Below are 14,547 nucleotides of genomic sequence, written 5' to 3' on the forward strand. Positions count from 1 at the left end.
CTTTTGTAGTTACATAAATAATGTAGTTCATTCTGAGTTATCAGGAGTAAATTCAGCAGTTTCTATATGCAAAACAACTCTTTCTGCATATTGAGAGTCATTAACTATATTAAGAGATTCAGGAAAAATCTAACAATACCATAAGGATTGCATATAATTCTGATGTTTGAACTGAGGTAAATGGGCTTTTGATCACCTTAGTCATTTTATCAGACGTATAACCAGCCATACCAAACTTACTTGCATTGGTATAGAAGGTGGGTGCCCCTGAAATAGGTGTCCTCTTTACTATACTTGGAAGGATCCAATTAGTTTTTTAATAAGCTGTATACTTTTGCTTTTCAGATATTTGTTATTAATTTCTCACAAATAGTTAGAAGTCCTTTGCCAATCATTGTTGATTACCCATAATCACAAAATCTCAGAATTAAAGAGGCACTACAATTTCTGCCAGGTCTGTTCCTGACAGTTGACGCAATCTTATTCTACCCTTTGTAATCAATTCAGAAAATTTTTTTCTATTTATGTCTTTAATTTTTTACTGTGTTTATTCTCTAAGAAAATCCATTTCATGATTCTATCTTCCCTTTGCATAAGGAGCCCGGTAGGAGAATGTGCTGAAGATAAAATAGTCAGAATGCAACCAAGTTTAGGATCAATTCTATCCACATATGCCCTTTGTAGTTTTTGCTCTACCAGAATTAACTCCTTTTCTGCTTCAGCTGTTAGACACCTTGGACTGTTTAAATCTGAATTCCCTTGTAAATTTTGAAATAAGTTACTTAACTCATAGGTAGCTAGTTCAATTGTAGGCCTTAACCAGTTAATATCTCCCATTAATTTTTGAAAGTCATCAAGAGTTTGCAACTGATCTCTATGGATCTGTGCCTTTTGCGGTTGATTTTTTTTCTTTTTTATTGAAAAATAAAATCATTCATATTACATCTCAATTGCATGGTTGAATTTTTTGTTCAGTTATTTTATAGCCTAAATAGGTAATTGAATCTCCTCTTTGTATTTTTTTTCTACTGTAATCTGTAATGCCCAGGATGTCAGAGTTCTTTGTGTTTCCTTAAACACTTTGTCTAAAGGATCAGCATCAGAATCAGCCAACAAAATATCATCCATGTAATGGTAAATGATAGATTGAGGCACCTGCCTACAAATTATCTTTAATGGTTGTTGCACAAAATATTGTCACAAAGTTGGACTATTCAACATTCCCTGTGGAAGTACCTTCCAGTGGTATCTCTTCATTTGACCATTACTGTTAAAATTAGGTAAGGAGAAAGCAAACCTTTCTCTATCCTTCTCATGCAAAAGTATTGTGAGGAAAGACTCTTTTAGGTCAATCACTATTATAGTCCATGATGTAGATAACAAGGAAGGTAAAAGAATTCCAGGCTGTAAAGGACCTATTGGTTGAATTACTCTATTCACTGCTCTCAAATTCGTTTATCATTCTCCATTTGCCAAAAAAAATTTTTTTTTACAACAAACACAGGGGAATTCCAAGGGTTGTTCTATATGCTGAGCCTCCAGCTGCTCTTGTACTAAATAGGGAAATGTCTGTAATTTTTTTCTTGTTATCGGCCACTGCTCTTGCCACACAAGTCTGTTTGAAATCCATTTTAGGGGCAAGGCTGTTGGTATACCAGCATTGACCCCTCTTATAAATTTGGAAACGCAATATCTGAGAAGTTCTGTGTTTGGATAATGGGCACAGCTTGTGGTTGCTCCTGATTACTCATATTCATATCTTCCCCAGAAGCACATACCATTTCACCCCTAGTTTCACCGTTGTTTATCTCTGTATTTGTAGGAATATTAATCTGAGTACCCCATTGTCATAAGAGATCCCTTCCCCATAGATTTATGCGCATGTCAGCCACATAGGGTCTCATCTTCCCTTTCTTCCCTTCTAGTCCCACACACTTAAACCACCGTATGCTTCAGTTTATTTGAGATAACTTACCAATTTCTATAATTTTTGTATAAATCTTCTGGAGTGGCCAATCTGGATTCTAATGCCTGTTGGAAAGAAGCATGACATCGGTGCCAGTGTCTACCAGACCTTCTATTTCAACACCATTCTTTTGTGTTATTAATTTAGGTCTCCGATCATTAACTACTTTTTGCCAGAACACACATTTTCCTGTACTCCCAAATGCACCTGTTCTTTCTACTGGAGTGGCGTTGCCTTTGGTGTAAGAAAAACAGTAACAGCTGAGCAATTCTATTCCCTGCATTAATTTGCATCTCCTTCTCTGCATATGCTGTGCTTTTAATTTCTTCCTTACAATCCCATCTATAATACTGAGATGCACAATAAAGCCTTGAGAAGTTAATCCACTTCTTCCCAGAATTATTTCCACTGACCCTGAAGGAAAAAGACCGTAGACACCAGTGCTTATTTTGTAACATTCAACCTGTGAAGATAATGTAGGAGACATATCTGAGGCCAGATCCATGGCTATGCTGCCTTTAGTAGCATGTATTAGGTCATTAATACCTAATCCTTATTTTTCCTGCAAGTCTGTTACTTCTGGACTGGCCAGGGAAATCCAATGGGCCCCTCCTGCTGTTTCCCATTGGCAAGATATTACTTTGCACATCTCTTTTAGATTGGCAATCTCTAGACCAATGTTTTTCTTTCCCACAGTGGCTACACTACCATGGAAGTCTTGGCACCTCATTACCATCATGGCCAGAAGCTCCTTGTTCTCTTGTTTTCTGCTGGGTTATTGTCCTGGTTATTTTGGCATCTGAAACTTTTACCTCAACAGTTTCTTTGCACATGACCAATTTTACCACAATTAAAGCACCACGTGTTGTGATATCTGAAACCTCTGGCTATAGCTTATCCTATATTATTTTGATGCTCCTGAGAGTTAATACTGTCTCTCTCACCCATTCATCTAATGGAGCTCCTTTTTCCTTTAATGGTCTAATTGCCCTCTTACACTCAGTATTTGCATTCTTATATGCCATGATCAGTTTCAACGCCTATTTGGTTTCAGAATCTGGTGTGGCTCTGTCTAGAGATGTACCCAGTCTCTCTGCAAAAAATCTGTTAAGGCTTCCCCAGACCCTTGAAATACCTTAGGAAAAGGAATGGTTGTGGAATGGTTGTCTTACATGGTTCCTCTACCATGTCCCAAACTCTTAAGGCTGCAATATGACATTGCTCAATTACTCTATCTTCAGATTGAACTTGTTCTCTTAAGTCAGAATATCACCCTTCACCAAGCAATTGATCTTTATCAACATTTATTCCCTTTGTCATATTTTCTTGTTCTATTCTCACGGCCTCACTTTGCCACCATGATAACCATTGTAATCGTTGTGTCACTTCTAATACCACTGAAACCAAACTTTTCCAGTCTTGGGGAACAAGTCTTGGCTGCATACCCCAGTTATTTAACATTTGTTTAACGAAAGCCAAATACACCTCATACCTGACAATAGATAGCAGGAAAGAGTTTTTCAACAGCAGTTATGATTTTGCTCATACCCTGAAACAACATTTCTATATCCTTGAAACTTCAATTTTCCCTCATGTCATTAGAAATGAAAGAACCCATCAGGCCCCATGTTCAGTGCCACTTGTTGGCTCCGATTCCTTAAAGATTCTACTTTATTAGGAATTTATTAAAGGCATGTACCTCCCTTACAACCCAACTGCCCTAAGTAGGAGGGAAAGGAGATTAAGGAGAACAAGAATGAAACCTTCTGGGTATCCGTTCCATGGGGCAATTCCCTTGGTATAATCCTCAGAGGTCTTGTAGATCATCTATCTGACAGAAGAAGCAACACCATCCATGGACGGAACTTGGAGGTATCCCCCCACCCCAAGACCACTGTGCCACTGTCACCAATCCTCCAACTTCCTGCACCATGGGGCAGGAATCTCCCACCTCTCTCTCAGGTTCTCTCCTCCCATTTTGAATACAATAGCCCAGCCAGAGTTGCAGGCCTCTGCAAGTCTTTTGTCTTGGCCTGATACTTCCTCCTCTGAGTCTATCTGAGATGTTTATCAGTTTGTAGAGACAAAGTCTCAGTGCGGTGGCATCCCAAGACTGCTTTCACCTTGGGCCTATACTAAAATAAGATTATATTCTCTTCACAGTTATGTATAATCACTATAGAATTAATAAAATCTTAATATACAAAAAAAGATGATCTCCAAAACAGGAAGCTGGTCCTCAGAAGACACTGGGTGCAATGACACCTTGGTCTGGCCTTCCTAGTCTTCAAAATTGAGAAAAGTAAAAGTATGTCTTTTAAACGTATCAATATACAGTAAATTAACCAATACACACATATTTTTCCCTGCAATTATATGACTGCCATTTCCAGTCTTCCAACCACAGAATCCTTGAAACAAGATCAAGGAAAGATGCTTCAAGAGAACGGCACATAGTGAGTTTGATAGTTTGGACCCCAGGCTTACTTGTAGTCATAGTATCTAGTCCAGTGATGTGCAGATTTACCTGCATACATAGGACCACTTGGGCAAAGTTTCCAGATGTATGTCCTTGCCTTTCCCTTCTCATGCTTGAAGACAGGGCTGTATGGCACGGGATGATGGTGGGTAAGAATCAGAAGCACGGAGAAGATCCAGGGGCATCAAGGAGGAGAAGCTTCTGGAGGCTGGGGATTTGCCATATTCAGAAAATAAATCAGCTGAGAAAATAAGTAGATGTAGAGGGGACAGTAGGTCAATGCTTTTCACCATCTGAAACAGTATTTACAAAGAACGAAAGAGGAAATGCTTGGAAGTTTTGAGTGAGGCTGGGGACGTTAAAACATGAGCGATGATAGACACAGAAATAACTATAGGTCTTTGTAACACTAAACAGGTTCAGCCCACAGATGCTGGTCTTTCTATTTATCCTCTATTGAAAGAAGCCGGAGTTCCTTCCTTACTGGCTGCCAGGCAAGGGTGAGGAAAGATCAAGCTGAGCCTGAACTATCTTGTGACAGAAAATAAAGGCACGTTCAAAGAATAATAGGTCCTCATTCAAAGACAATAGAAGTCAGTTCAGAGGAGCTCCCACTGGTCAAATTTAGGGCCAAAACCGATCATCAAAATAATGAAAATAGTGGATGAAAGTTCAGGAGTCTGCTTATGATGTCTATGATAGTCATACACACACACAAAAATCACTGATGAAGCATTTCTTAGGATGTATCCTTACATGTAGGCAATGTATGACTGTACTGAAATACTTATTTCTGTCAATTAAAACAATTTTAACATTTATTTTGTGCATGTGGATATGGGGTATTGGGCATGTCCCACCGCATTCCTGCAGAGGTCAGAAGACAACTTGTGAGGGTTGGTTCTCTCCTTCTATCCTCTGGGTCCAGAAGATCATAGTTAGCTTGTTAGGGATAGTGACAAGCATCTTTAACCCCCCACTCTCACCCCCAGCCATGTCTCCGGCATTGAAATATTTGTTATTAACACAAACACATTATTTACTAATTAAAGAGATGACACTTGTTAAACCAGGACTGAAACAGTGGCACACGATGTTTTGTGATATGAATATTGAAAAACAGCAGCAGCAGCAGCGGCAGCAGCAATCTGAGATTTGCTTATTGACTTGAGTTTATTCACTTTCACAGATACTTTCCACAGAAAGGTTGGAGAGGCGGCTCAGCAGGTAAACACGCTGTGGTCAAGTGTGGCAGCCCAAGCTCCATCCCCCGGGAACCACAGGGTAGAAGGAAAAATGGACTCCTGTGAGTAGTTCTCTGTCTTCAACAGATGTTCTCTCTCCTCCCCCTCTCTCTCCCTCCCTTCCTCCCTCCTTTCTCCTCCCTCCCTCTCTCTCTCTCTCTCTCTCTCACACACACACACACACACACACCACTGAATAAATAAATAAAGCTAATTGTGGAAGTTTTATTCTGTTTTTTTATAGACCCAAGGGCATTGTTCATCTTGTTCATGATAGTTAAAGCTAATTCCTCACCGTTCACTATTTTGTTAACAAGCTTCCTTCCCATCCTCTCCCAATACTGAGCTCGTGCTGTCTAGAAAGGTGCGGACTATTTCTGCCATCAACTGTAATTTCTTCAAATTTCTCTCCCAGAGCTCACGAAGCTGTTGATTTCAAAGTCCCCTCGCTTTTCACAGTGTGGCTTTTATTGGCACAGGTGGTTCTACAGTCTGGGCTGGTTGTTGCTTTCACTTTCTTTCCCAGGAGTCAATCTCACTCCTACTTACCCCCTCTATTCATCAAAGCCATTGCTGTCCACAGCTGCCCTTTCCCTAGTGACAGCTGTATGTTGGCCATGGTTCCTGTGATTACAGGCAGACAGCCGAGTTCCATGAGGGAAGGCAGGTGTGGTCTGGACGACAGGTCGTGGTATCAGAAATAAAGAGTACAAATACATTTCACCCACTTCTCTTTTACTCTGTCTTACATGGAAATATACTTACATACATATATTTTTGTGAGAAGATACCATATATGTATATATATATTTGACGAATATATTCATATATGAGTGTACTACACACACACACACACACAGAGAGAGAGAGAGAGAGAGAGAGAGAGGGAGAGAGACGGGGGGAGGTACATTCACTCTGTCATCTTTTGTTAGTTTAAGAACACTGTATCCTTAGGAAGAACTAAGTTCTTCAATGTAGGCGCAGTGCTCATTCCACCGGAAGTATTAGCTGAGCACTCACCAAACAGCAAACTCTATTCAGGTCATGGGTCATATCTGTGGATAAGAGGTCAAGCTCTCTACCCTTGTGGTGCTTTATGTCCAGTGATGCTATGTGTGGCCATCCCATCTTGCAAAGCTTAAAACGGAAGTTCTTCAAAATGTTTTTCACAACCCTACGAGACCTAGAGAAACCTTTTAAAGTCGTAGCCAGATTTCTCTTGGTCACATTCCCTTGTCAACCCTCTCTCCTTAACCCTGTGGTAGGTACAGGTGACCTTTAAAAGCCATCTAACCCATCTCTTATAGCTTCTGGCTATAAGGTGAACAGAGCCACCAGCTTAGGTTTATCTGAGGCAAACATGTATTATCAACATCATATCATCATCACCATCATCACTATCACCACCACCACCATCATCATCATCATCATCATCATCACTGTGTTGCTTTTAAGATCTGGCCACTTCACGTTAGACAACCAATTAGGAGTGCTCTTCCCTGAAGATTGATCCTCCCCACACCAGCAGTTGTTATTTTCCTGTAGCTCTTCCTCTAGGGGTGGGGCCTTGTGAAGCTTCCACCATCTGTGTTGGCATGTCACTTGGTGGTGTCATTGTTCAGGTCTTGTTTAGGCCACCATGTTGTTGGGATTTCCTCTCTTATCTAGAAGACGCAAGATCATAGCAGACTGCTCTTACAGTATTTTCCACCCACTGCCCTTACAGTATTCTGAAGTCTGGAAATCTCCACGCTTATGACTTCCAAATATTTAGCCTCAAAAGAGGTGAGCATAGACTTTTAGAAATGTTTGGATACCTGTTTTAGCCCCGGAGATGAAACTAAGAGGTCTTGGGGAATCCTTGCAGTTCAACAGACATGGAGCTGTGTTGTGCTGTGCTCCTCCTGTCTGGGCCAGCTTTGGTAGGAGTCAGCTTTGAGCTTGGACTCCCCATGGTTGCTTTGATAATGACTCCCTGAGTGATCCTGGATGAGCCAGCCTTGCCCAGAGTAAGAAATGCATGTTAGTCGACTTAGGGAGTAAAGAGAGGTATTTGACAAGATGCTCAGCTAAAGATCTTATTCACTACAAACTAGACACTGTGGTTTACTGGAATCGCATCCAGGTCAATATGTACCTGGTTTTATTAAAAATCTAGGACCATCTGCCCTGACATGAAGTGAGTTGGCTTAGCTCCACAAATGATATTTTGCCTAGAGATAAGTTTCTATGGGAAGATGGAATGGGAAGTGAAGAAAAATCAGGGGTGCTGGCTTCCGTGGATGGCTCTGCTATTAGTGAGCTCTGTGACTAAAGGTCCCACTTTCTTTCTCTGTAACTCAGTTTCCTCATTTGTAGGATGGATGGGGGTAGAGTGGATGACCCTTTAAAACTCTTCCAGTTCGGTAGATTATGGTTACATGCAATACTATCTATTTTGAAGGACCTAGTGCCAAATGAAAATTCAAGACCCTTTGCTAAATTTGCTGGGCATGGTGGTGCACGCCTTTAATCCTAGCACTCAGAAGACAGAGGCAGGCTCATCTCTGTGAGTTCAAGGCCAGCCTGGTCTACAGAGCAAGGCTAGGATAGCCAAGCTACACAGAGAAACCCTGTCTTGAAGAAAAAAAAAGACAAACACAAAACAAAACAAAACAAACATATCTGGGTGTTATGGCATACACCTTTAATTCCAGCACTCAGGAGGCAGAGGCAGGTGGACTTCTGAGTTCCAGGACAGCGTGGTCTACAAAAAGAGTTCCAGGACAGCCAGGTTTATACAGAGAAACTCTATCTTGAAAAAAAAAAGCCTAAAAACTAATAAACAAAGAAAATTCCAAGACTTATAGCAGAATATTAACTCCAGCACCAAGCCTTTTTTCCCCCCTTTTCTCTTTTTCTTTTACCCCCAAGCCTTTTCAATGTTTCTAAATATGATCTGTTTGTATTTATTTATTTATTTTGTTTTTTCGAGACAGGGTTTCTCTGTGTAGCCTTGGCTGTCCTAGACTCATTTTGTAGACCAGGCTGGCCTTGAACTCACAGGGATCTGCCTGCCTCTGCCTCCCAAGTGCTGGGACTAAAGGCATGCGTCACCAAGCCCAGCTCATGATCTTAACCAGTAGCATGCCCATGATGCTGGCCTTGATCTTGTGTGCACTACTGCTCTTCTCTGATCACACTTGGTGGAGCATCTGCACGACTGAGAGGAGAAAATATGGGCTTTGCAGTTAGAAACAGAGAGCTTCTGTGTTTAACCCCAGTGTGGTGGGGCTGGGGATAAAGCTCAGTTGATAAGAGCACTTGCCTAGCATGAAGAAAGCCTAGCATGGCATAAGTCAAGCCTGGTAGTGCATGGCCATGATCCCAGCACTGGGGTACCAGAGGCAGGAGGTAAGAAATTCAAGGTCATCCTTGGCTACATATTTAGTGAACCTGAATTACATGAGACCCTGACTTTAAAACATAAATAGCTCGGAAATATATTTGTAGAAACCTTGGATCACTCCTTCTTTACCCTTTGCCTCAGTTTCCTCATATGTTGAGCAGGAATAACCACACCCACTCATAGGGGATTGAGAAGGAAGGGTAGACACTCAGAGCACAGGGTAGGGGTCAGCTGACTGCATCCCTGGTGTTGTGGTGCATCATTTGTTCATGGTGAGTTCACTGAGTCCCACCTGCAACAGGATTTCAGACTTGTGGTTTTAAAGGCAAGACTATGGCAGAGAAACAGATTTAAAACAGACTTTCTTTTAAAAAAAATTCATGAGGGTTCTTTTACTACAAGTGCCAATGTGTGTGTGTGTCAGGGGTGGGGTGGGGTGGGGGGGGGGGGCGGGACGCGTGTGCGTGTGCGCGCGGATGGTAATAGAGAATCAGTCCCATGGTTTGGTTTCTATCATCAGAGGAAGGGACACTTGAGGCTGGTGCTGAAGAAGACTAGAGGTGCTTTGTTTTGTTTCACTGTTTTCAGGAAAAAACCAGGTCACCTGAAGAGAATTCTGGAGTTCCACTGTTGTTCCCAGGTCCTTTCCATCAAACCACCTCTGCTCAGTTCCCTGAGATGTTTGCTTCATCACTAGCCTGGTGGAGAAGCAGCTTTAGCGACACCACGGCTTCAGCACACACACAGAAACAAACCTTAACCTCTTGCCTAAGGGCTTATCACATTTAGGGGTGAGGTACCCCATCTTCGTTTTAGTTACGTCATTCCTCACTCCTAACCCTTTCTCCTCTTCTTTCCTAGAGGAAGATGCCCATACTCCTTCTAAAACCAGCCCTTCTTTGGGGGGTGGGGGCGAGGCGTCCCACCTCACCTTCTACAAGCTTTGCTTGTTAAGTTTTCTGTCTCAAAGCTTCAGGCTCTTCAACTTCCCAACTCCTTTCCTTGTGTCAACAAACAACTCCTAGTCTTGCCCAAACTCAAAACAAACAGAACCTTCCCTTCGCTCCTCTTCCCTGTAGCTACTGAGGTGCCCACAAGCGTCCTACTTACGCATAGCTACTGAGGTGCCCACAAGCGTCCTACTTACGCATAACTACTGAGGTGCCCACAAGCGTCCAACTTACACATAACTACTGAGGTGCCCATGAGGTCCTACTCACACACCATGGAAATGGGCTCTTCTATCGCAGCCGTTGCTCTTTCCTTGATCCTTCAGTCTCTGTCTTCCAACACTTTTGCTTCCAATGCTCTCTCCAGCCCCACCCCATGGAATCTCAACTCCCCAAAGAACCTCCAGGTCAAGAAGCCACTTACTGGTCCATCTCCACTTTCACCCCCACCAATGTCATTTAAATCCACAAAAGGCACAGTTCTTGAACTGTGGCTACCCCATGTCCTCCACAGCACTGTGGCCCTGACTCCTCCGGCCTCATCCAATCCTAGTCTGTTAAAGCCAACTCTATCTTGTCTCCTTGACCTCAGCCCCAGACTCTGAAGGCCTGGCTCTTCCTTCTTCAGCTTCTCTGAGCACCGCACTCCAAGTTGCAGCAGTTTCTGTGACCTTCCATTGGGGGCCCCATGGACCTCTCACATACAGAACTCAGTCTGTTCTGTCTTGGCCTCTTACACTTGGCTGCATGAAAAGCTTCAAGGCAGCACTCAGACTCAGGACCTGATGGAATTCTTTACTCCTTGCCTCCCCTCCCCCTCTTTGGTCTTGTCCCAACTATGTTTCACACCTTGTTTTGGGTAACTAAATGTCTCCTGCTTTGTCAGTTGGTCTTATAAAAGCAATGGTTTCTTCTGCCTGTTGCCTACTGAGGATGTCCGATGCATCTTATTTTTCCTAGCTTATATGAATTCAGAAAACTTTCCAAACCATGTGGGCCATAAGCTGGGCTTTTCTGTATTTACCTGCACTTGCCCCAAGTATTAACTGAGCACTTTAGGCCAATCTCTCTCTTTCTATAGCCTAGACAATTCTCAGTAAGAAGCCATATTCTAAAGAGCTGCAGGTCTAAGGAGATTGGGTCTTTGAGGCAAGGAGTGAACCCAAATTAAAGACAAAAGCAATAGGGACTTGGCAGAGATAAAAGAAGAAAAGCAAGATTCTTTTATGAGAGAGAGAGAGAGAGAAAGAGAGAGAGAGAGGGAGAATGTGTGTGTCAGGGGTGTTGTAAAAAGTGGAGGTAGTATCTGAGGTGGACCTGAATAGGGAGAAACGATTCCCACAGTGGTATGGAGCTGGGCTATACCAGGCATGTTTGGAGAAATAGGAAGGAATCTAGATTGGCTGGAAAAAAAGAATGTAGTCTAAACTAACTAAAATTTGTTTACTTGATGAATTCTAAAATCCACAGATTTCATAGAAAACACAGTCAGTAGCAGAATGTAAGGCTTATGCTTCAACAAAAACATTTACTTCAGATAAGTACTGTGTATATTTGTTAGGCTATACACACAGACACACAGACAGAAAGACAGACAAAAAACAAACACACACACATACAGATACACACACACACACACACACACACACACACACACACACACACGCACGCACACAGGAGGAGTTCATTCCGGGCAGTGCAGGAATGCACAGGCCCTGGGGGAGGTACGGTTGACTTCGTTCTCCATTGCAAAGTCATAAATGAACAGTTCTCACATAAGTAAAGAGACGCATGGTGCCTGTGGTGGCTTGAGGAGGCACGAGGATTTGAGTTGGCATGAATTCAAACAAGGACACACTTTAGCATGTAAAGTGTAAGCATGAGTGTGTCAGTGCAAAGGGAGAAAGCATCGTGCTCCACGTAAGGAAGCAGAACACGTGTGCCAGAAAGGGGGGAGGCATGTGCAGATGTGTTCATAGCAGGAGCTGTGGTGTAGACCAGGCAGCAGTTATCAATGGAGGTTTGTGCTGCTGTGGCTCTTCGTAGGGAAGTCAACTTTGTCCCCAGGAGACTTGTGACACAACTGGAGTAAAATATAGAAAGGCTCCAGTGAACAGGGCAACAAATAATCCATCAAAAATGGCACCAGGGTTTAGAAACCTCGAAAAGAGAGAAAGCAATGAGAAAAAGAAAGAAAAAGGAAAATAATAGATAGGTATTAATTTGAAGGGGGGAAAAGCCATATAATACAGAGGAATTTTCTGTAATAGTAAAAAAAAAAATGGTTTGTCTCATAATTTATTAAAAGTAATATAATTTCTAGCAAGTGGCAAAGGAACATTTCTTTGTAAGATTCTTAAAGCTTAAGCACGAGGGTGGGGGTAGGGACTGGAGAGATGGCTCAGTAGTTGAGAGAGTTTGCAGCTCTTACAGAGGATCTAGATTCAGTTCCCAGCACCCACATTGGGCAGCTCACAACCTACTGTAACTGTAGCTTTGGAGGATATGGCACCCCCTTCTGGCCTCAGGGGGGGCACCTGCATATACATTCTACATGCACTAATAAAATGAACCTTAACATTGATACAAACAAACATTTTTCTAGTAGAAAGCTGTATCTTCTGGCTCCTATCTAGCTCTTTCTGACATAGAGCTTCTCTATCCCTACCTCCTCCATCCACCCCTACCTCCTCCACCCCTACCTCCTCCATCCATCCCTACCTCCTCCACCCCTACCTCCTCCACCCCTACCTCCTCCACCCCTACCTCCTCCACCCCTACCTCCTCTACCCCTACCTCCTCCATCCCTACCCTCTCCACCCCTACCTCCTCCACCCCTACCTCCTCCACCCCTACCTCCTCCACCCCTACCTCCTCCATCCCTACCTTCTCCATCCCTACCTCCTCCATCCCTACCTCCTTTACCCCTACCTCCCTCCACCCCTACCTCCTCCACCCCTACCTCCTCCACCCCTACCTCCTCCATCCCTACCTCCTCCATCTCTACCTCCTCCACCCCTACCTCCTCCACCCCTACCTCCTCCACCCCTACCTCCTCCATCCCTACCTCCTCCATCCCTACCTCCTCCATCCCTACCTCCTCCCAAGGCATCAGGATATCTGTTCACATAGACTTATGGCAAAGTTGATGGGTGGTAGTGGCAAGGCTGAGCCCAACGTGAAGGGATTGCAACAAGGACCACTCGTGTTGAGCCGCAGCCTCCTGGGACCTAGAAAGGACTGGCTCTGGATATTTTTGAGCAGGAGGCTGTGGGTCACTATTGCTGAGTCACATTTATGTAGAAGCTGAGTCATCACTATCTTTCCTACTATGAACCCTATTTGCCCAGACCACAGCTGCCTTCCTTAATGGTGTTAGAGCCACTCTGATAAAGATGGTAAATTGTCTGGAAGTTACCTAGGAAACACAAAGCCTCCTAGTCCCATTTTTAACCTAAACAATGATGTCTACTCAACAATTATTTCCTAAAGGGTAGGAGAGTGTTACCAGATACACATTTTGTTCATATTAAAAAGAAATACTATTAAAAGCTGTCACGTGGGGCCTCAAAAATGTGAACTCAGGACAGGTCACCTAACCCAGGAATGGGCCAGAATCAATCTACCAATGTCCTCTGGAGAAGCCAGAGAGGATAGAAAAGAGATTAAATTCTTGGCCAGGGTATCCAGGAGCTGGGTCTGGTGGTCCCTGCCTTATAGACAGGCATTGTACTGGGGTTTCCAAGATCAGAAAGCTCCCATAATCCCAGAAAAGAGTCAGGATCTCTCAAGTTCTGAAGCAGTTACCAGCTCCTCCCCAGCCCAGGTGGGTCTGGATCCACAGCCCTCTGCCCCTGTAACACTTTATCCTGGCCCTTAGGAGTTCAATGTCAACAGTTCCGACGCCACCTCTGCATCTAGGAGACCAAGTGCATAGTCCTGGAAATTCCGTATAGGCATTCTAGACAGGGCATCTCCAAGCAGAAAAAGTCAACAGAGCAGGGAGTTGGCTATGCAACCCCATCCAACCCTAAGAACCTGTCTCTAACCAAGTGTTCTTGGAGTGAGCATTTCCTTTGTGAATTTCTTAGCCAAAGCCAGGTAGTCATGTATACACAAGTAGAGTAAGAGGTACTGGCTTTGAGTATCACTGAGGTACCGGATGGGTATCAGGATATTTGACACAGATGCTGCCCTTTCATCCCTGGATGTCCTAGGGGTCAGCCTTCTCTTCAGAGCCTGAGTACTAGGGGCTGCTCAAAACCCCAGGACTTGCCAGTGGCACCAGTTGAGTGTTTAAAGCAAACATATCAAGCTGGATGCGATGGCAAATGCCTGTAATACCAGTACCTGGGATGAGACAATCTTTGTGAGCTGAGGCTGGCCTGGGAGAGATCCCACCTCCACACACCAAAACAAACCAATAAAGTAAACACATCAGTGGTTTTCAGAACACACTCTTGGAAAGAAAAGAAAAACCAAACCAAAAACTTTTTAAAGTATTTGGAGTTCTTTTTTGG

The sequence above is a fragment of the Acomys russatus genome, chromosome 8 (assembly GCF_903995435.1).
Source record: "Acomys russatus chromosome 8, mAcoRus1.1, whole genome shotgun sequence".
NCBI lineage: Eukaryota > Metazoa > Chordata > Mammalia > Rodentia > Muridae > Acomys > Acomys russatus.